Genomic DNA, 6,741 nt, shown 5'->3' with positions numbered 1-6,741 from the left:
CTTAGGCTCTGAAATCCACAGAATAGCACTCTCTTCAGTTCCCTCTTGCCTTGGTCACCTTCTTCTTGCAAAAACACCCACACAAAGATCAAAAATGGCCTCTTCTTCCTCTCAAACGCTCTAGATCGCTAGGGTTTCACTCAGGGATCTGGTAGCCGCAAATAAGCCCCTTTAAATAGGCCTCAAACCCCGGGGATTAGGGTTTCATTAAACAGCACGGACTCGCCGAGTCCACTAGTCGACTCGCCGAGTCCGGTCGTTAACCCGGATGGAATTCGCGACTCTACTCAGCGAGTCTAAGCATCAACTTGCCGAGTCTCTCTAAAATCTCCAAAATAAATGAATAAATAATGTACCTGGAAATTCGGATGTTACAAAAGCATTCTATAACATAGAAGAAAAATGCTTATAGTGCTCAATAGAGGGTTAAATGAAGAATCACCGTTTCTTCTCACATTTATTCCTTTATTAAACAACATCACCTATGATGAAACAATAAAAAAACAACACAATCGAACCAGAAAAATCAAAACTTGTAATGCGAGAGAGAGAGATAGAGAGAGAGAGAAAAAAGAGAGAGAGAGAGAGAGGTCCAGTGGAATGAAATAAATTTGGAAAAGAAAGAAACCAAACCAAAGACAGAAAGAGACCATACCTAGGTTCGGTGTTCGAAGGCATCAACGATGGTGTAGATGGTGGTTGAAGGGAAGAACCCTAACTATTCTGTTTAAACAAAACCCCTAATTTCTCGATGTGGGATAGAGTGTTCTTTGGTCTTATTTGTTTCATGCTTTCCTTTGTGGTATTCTTCACCTATAAGAGGTGGATTACAGTGATAGTAATTGTGAGATATAGACTTTCTTGAGGGCGACTTGCGATAGTCGTACGGTGGTGAGTGACTTGTGAGGTGATCCGATAGTTGGTACTACGAGGGGAGCTTAGATCTATGAGAGAAAAGAAGAAGAGGAAACAAAGGGGCCAAGAGAGAACGACAATGGTTAGTGGCAAAGAGAGGTTAAGAGTGACTTTTAAGAGATCGAGAAACAGAAGAGACTAGTAACGAAGGGGGGCATTGGAATCTGATAAATTCTTCCATGTTGTATATTTCATTTATAATGCAGAAACATGGGTGGATGCACTATGATGAAGTCGAGCCCTTCCCTTTCGAACTGGAAGTACCTGAAACCCTAATCATAAAAACCATAAGCACAAAGCTTAGTGAGTTTGTTAGATGCCATTTTATGCATCTTATAGGGTAGTTTTTATCATCATTTTAGCATCATATTTTGTACATTTTCATGTCATTTATTTAAATAATGTTAAGCTCATGTATTTTGTTAGAATTCCCGTACTGCTCATGTTTTTATGTCAATTTCAGAATGTTCGAGTGGAGCAGTGCTTTGGGAGCAATTGGATGCGCGTTTGGAGCTTGGAACTTATGGGGTATGTTGAGGGAAGCTTGCAAGATGCTTTGGTCAAGAAAAGGAGGGGTTGGTCAAGCTAAATTTTTATAAATGAATTTTCGTGAAATTATTTTTAAAAATACACTATTTTCACAAATTTAATTCGGCGTAAAAATTATTTGCTCAAGCTTGGTTTGACTTATTAAATATGAAATCTGAATCGTTAATATAAAGTATTGAGACTATTATCAAGTTAGTTATTTCATTGGAGCTTCCTCGTTGAGAAATCTGATCATGTGAACAAAAAAAAGAGTGAAATACTTTATTTTAAGTTTTCTTTTTATTTTATTTTGAATTCTTTTTAGGTTATCTACATCTTTCCATTTGTTTATAATGTTTTATTCTTTTTCTTACTTGAGGGCAAGTAATGTTTAAGCTTGGGGAGATTTGTTAGATGCCATTTTATGCATCTTATAGGGTAGTTTTTATCATCATTTTAGCATCATATTTTGTACATTTTCATGTCATTTATTTAAATAATGTTCAACTCATGTATTTTGTTAGAATTCATGTACTGCTCATGTTTTTATGTCAATTTCAGATAGTTCGAGTGAAGCAATGCTTTGGGAGCAGTTGGATGCGCGTTTGGAGCTTAAAATTGAGATTGGAACTTATGGAGTATGTTGAAGGAAGCTTGCAAGATGCTTTGGTCAAGAAACATTCGATTGAATTGATCACACGAAGCTAGAATATAGAATCTAAAGTTAAAGGATGTTGCTGACAACTTTGACCCCCTGTCAGTATTTTGACCATATCTTGAGAACCATAACTCTGATTGACACAATTCAAAATGATCTAAAAAGTAGACGAAATTTTGGACGTCGTAGGCACAACATGCGATCGCAGGTTTCCTTCATGCGATTGCATGGGGCCCTTTTGCGATCGCAGGTTAGGTCGCAACTTGTCTTCGAGGTTCTTTTGTGCCCAAAATTCATCCGGGAGTGAAAACTCGATACCTGGGATCGCAGGTTGTGTACATGCGATCACAGGTTGGCCAAAAAGTGTCAAAATAGCATCCTACTTCATTAAAAAGGCACTATACGCGTTTTCTTCAAAACCTGCGATCGCAGGTTGTGCGCATGCGATCGCAGGTGCGCCGTTTTTGCTGATGGACATATAAATAGACCCTGATAGCATCCTTGTAACCTATGTTGGCGATTCCAGAGGTTCCAGACGACGAAAATACGATTTTGGAGGCGTATCTTCTCCGATTGCAACAATTTCTGAAGATCTGAAGACTGTGGATCATCTCTTTCAAGTAGATTAGTAAGATTAGTTGTTTGATGTCTCTTTTCAGTTGTTTTTATCAGATTTTAGCCATGTTTGGCTAAAACCCTAGTTTTTAGTTCTTCAAAGACAAGTACTTTTCATGTGATTGATCATTAGATTTGGTTTTTGTTTTGTGTTTCTATCTAGTTTCTTCAGTTTTGAGCTTAATGAATGTTTGATTTGAATTTTTGTTAGTCTGATCACCTAGCTAGGGTTTTATCATTCTAGTTAATCAGTTAATAGAATCCGTAATTGTTCTTGTCAACTGGTAAAAGTAACAAGTACCAGATTGGTTCCGTGTTGGGATTTAACTCTGGTATAAACTGTAAAAATCATACCTTTACGCTTCTGAGCCTGTGAGAAGTATTGGGTATTGCTGGGAATTTTACACAGATCATAAAGTTGCTTTTCTGATTTAATTAAGAGCTTGTTTAATTGAATAGTAAAAAGCTAGGGTTAGTTGAAGAGCTTGTTTTGGTTAGCTAAATAAGGTAAAAAAGAAATTACTAGAGCTTGTTATTTTTTCTCAATACCAGCTTAGATAGAACGCATCTCAAATAATCAGATCTGGGTTAGTTACATGATTAGGAAAGTCGCAGCAGAACTGAAACTGTTTTTATTATTGACTTTCATTTAATTTAATATCACTGCATTTTAGTTTTTAGTTTACAATTAAAACCCCCTTTTATAATTTCTGTTTTGACTAGATGTGCCTGATGCAAAAAGGCATTGACTTTTAGGTTGCGTCTCTGAGGATTCGACCCTGCTTCCCTGTGTTATATTTTTAGTACAAAAGGCAGTGATAATTTACTTGTTTAATACGCGCGCGACAACATGTTAACAGAGTTCCACAAAATACCTCATACCATACATACCATTGGGCCTAGTCCTCATATTAGGCTCAACCCGTATATTGGGCCCAACTCACCATAATGGGCCTAGCCCTGCCAAACCAATGGGCCTAGCCTGATCATACAAAGAGAAAAGTCACAAAGACAATTAGCACCTACATAACATACAATGTTCCTAGCCCCTCCTGATCCATGGGCCTAGCCCAACATACAAATGGGCTTAACCCGACATACAATGAGCCTAGCCCAAGATACAAATACAAGAGTCACAAAGACGACTAGCATAACAGAACCTAGTGGGCTGACATTGATGCCTTCGACCCACGAGTACTATGAGGAGACTCACCTCTAGCTGCTAAAACTCTTAAATAAATCTCTGACAGTTGTTCCAAACAATCCCCACGTTATCAACATCAAATGGCATACAATTATTAATTGGGTTCCGACCCATAACCAAGAGTCTAAGATACTTAGCCCAAAACCAGGGTAAAAGACCGTTCTACGCTTTATCTCACTTGGCCTAAAGCCAAGTCCCAACTCGACTACTTCTAACGCCCAAATTCTAAATGATATTCCAAAGCCCAATATGGCCTAATCTTCTAAATTGGGCCCAAAACCCATCATGTGCCTAAATCCAAAGGAGCCCAAAAATACAAGCCAGAAGCCCAAAGTGGAAATCTAATGGCCCTTCAAGGCCCAAACTAAGAAAACACAACCAATGGGCCAAACCGTGAATATCAAGCCCAAACTTCCATCTATTGAGTACGTGAGGTGTACTCAGCTCATACGCTAAGCGCACTCCATTCAGGGTCAGTATGCACATCGAACCAGCTAGGTACGCCCAGCGTACTCCCCATACCACCTTTCTCACTCCAATAAGCACTTAATTGGCTAAGACAAAGTTCCAAGCTCTCAGATATGATTCTTTAAGGCTACTAATCACGTAAAGTTGGCAACTTTACTCTCATGTATAAATTAAAGGGACCTAAAATCTCAAAAAAGAGCTTAATAAAGGTCTTAATGCTTGCATGGACCAATATCTTCCTTAAAGTTGACATTTTCATGAAAATGGGGACAAAATGGGGCCAAGATCTAGCATCCATAGCTTCTGGAGTAGATCAAGAGGCCAACTTTAACTCAAAAGTCTCCAAAAGTGCACAGAATACACCATAACTAGATCTAACACCAAAGATCATCAAGGTAAGAGCTTTTTACCTCAAAATGCCTGCAAATGAGTAGAAGATCCTGGATCTACAAGCTTAAGTTATCCCCTCAAGTTCTCCTCTTCTTTTTCTTCTTCACCAACCACCAACAAACACTATTCCAAGCTCAAAACTCACCAAAACACTCTAGGGTTTCGATTTCAGGGTATTAGGAGATGGAGGCTGGCCTAAAATTTCCAAAAGAGGACATGATGATGCTTGAATAGGGTGAAATCCTTAAAAATTAGGGTTTTCATCTAGCTAAAGTATGCCCAACGTACTCCATGAAGGTCCGCAATCCTCTCAGCCTAGTATGCTAAGCATACTCCCTTGTACGCCCTACATACAAGGCTTAGCCTTTTAACCCACCAACTTCTGGAGGCCATAACTTCTTTGTTATGAGTTCGATTTCGACGATCCTTATATCCGCGGAAAGGTAACAAGAAGCTTTACACTTCTATCAACTCATCCTTACCTTAAAACTTCCTGAACTAAAATCCAATTTCCATAAAAGCCCGAATTGACACTTTACCGATATACCCCATGGCTCCAAAACACAAACCGAATTCCCAGATTATGTAACTTACCTTAACCACACCCAATGGGTCTAAATCCCTCTTTCCCAAAGGCCCTAAGCCTTCTGATAACCAATCTTTTGGTCACAACCCTAAATTAGGAAATGATTCGGAACAGGGTGTTACAATTCATGTATGTATTGTATATGTAATATGATATATAGTATTTTTAGGAACTCATTAATATTTATGCTTACTCTTAGTTTCCAAATATTTTTCAGGTTGTTCTAGTGACCGAGGAAAAGGCGGAGCAAGATTGAAAACTTATATCAAAGCGTTTTTATGATTTGGTCTTCCGCTGATTCTATGTAATTATGCTATTTTGGAAACCTTGTTTTTATGAAGTTAAACGAATAAGTTTCTTTATTTTTTCCTTCTTTGTTTTGTCCTATAAATCAATGAGTTTATGTAGGATTCATTTCTCAACTCATCCAAGGCATTAAGTTGCATCAAACGATTATAACGCAATTCGAATAATTCAATGTTGCAAGTCCTCAAAGACTAATAAGCCTTGTGTTCAATTTCGACTGGTAAATGACAGTTTTTCCCAAAAAATAGCCTATAAGGCGTAGTACAAATTGGTGTTTTGAAAGTGATTCAAAATGCCCACAATGCGTCATCGAGCTTTTCAGACCATTCTTTTTTGTTGCTTCTGACCGATCTTTCTTAAATTCTTTTTAAGGCATGATTAGTGACTTTAGTTTGCCCACTTCTTTGAGGGTGATAAGGTGTCGCAAACCTATGGTCTACACCATATTTTTGTAACACCTTTGCAAGATGATAATTGCAAAAGTGGGTACTCAGATCACTTATTAAAGCTCTAGGCATACCAAAACAAGAAAACAATATTTTAAGGAATTTAACGACTACACGTGCGTCATTATTGGGTAAAGTTTGCGCTTCCGCCTACTTTGACACATAATTAACCGCTACTAAAATATACTTGTTGCCTTAAGATGACGGAAATGGGCCCATGAACTCGATACGCCAAATATCGAAGACTTCACAAACTTGAATGTTATTTTGGGGTATCTCATTTCGAGAAGAAATACTACCCGATCATTGGCATCAATCGCACTCCTTCACAAACGTAGTAGCATCCTTGAAGATCAAAGGCCAATAAAATCCCACGTCAAAAACCTTCTTGACTGTGTATTGGGCCTCATGATGTCCTCCAATTGGCCCATTATGACAATGGTGTAAAATATCATTGGCCTCTTTCCTAAACACGCATCGCCTAGTTATTCCATCGGAGCAACTTCTGAATAAGTATGGCTCATCCCAAAAATAATATTTGATTTCTGAGAAGAGTTTCTTCTTTTGCTGATGAGATAAGCCCTTTGGAAGATAACTTTTTGCTAAATAATTGACTATGTTTGCG

This window comes from Lactuca serriola, chromosome 7, assembly GCF_051521515.1.
Source record: "Lactuca serriola cultivar US96UC23 chromosome 7, Lser_US96UC23_V15, whole genome shotgun sequence".
NCBI lineage: Eukaryota > Viridiplantae > Streptophyta > Magnoliopsida > Asterales > Asteraceae > Lactuca > Lactuca serriola.
This window is presented reverse-complemented; position numbering follows the sequence as displayed.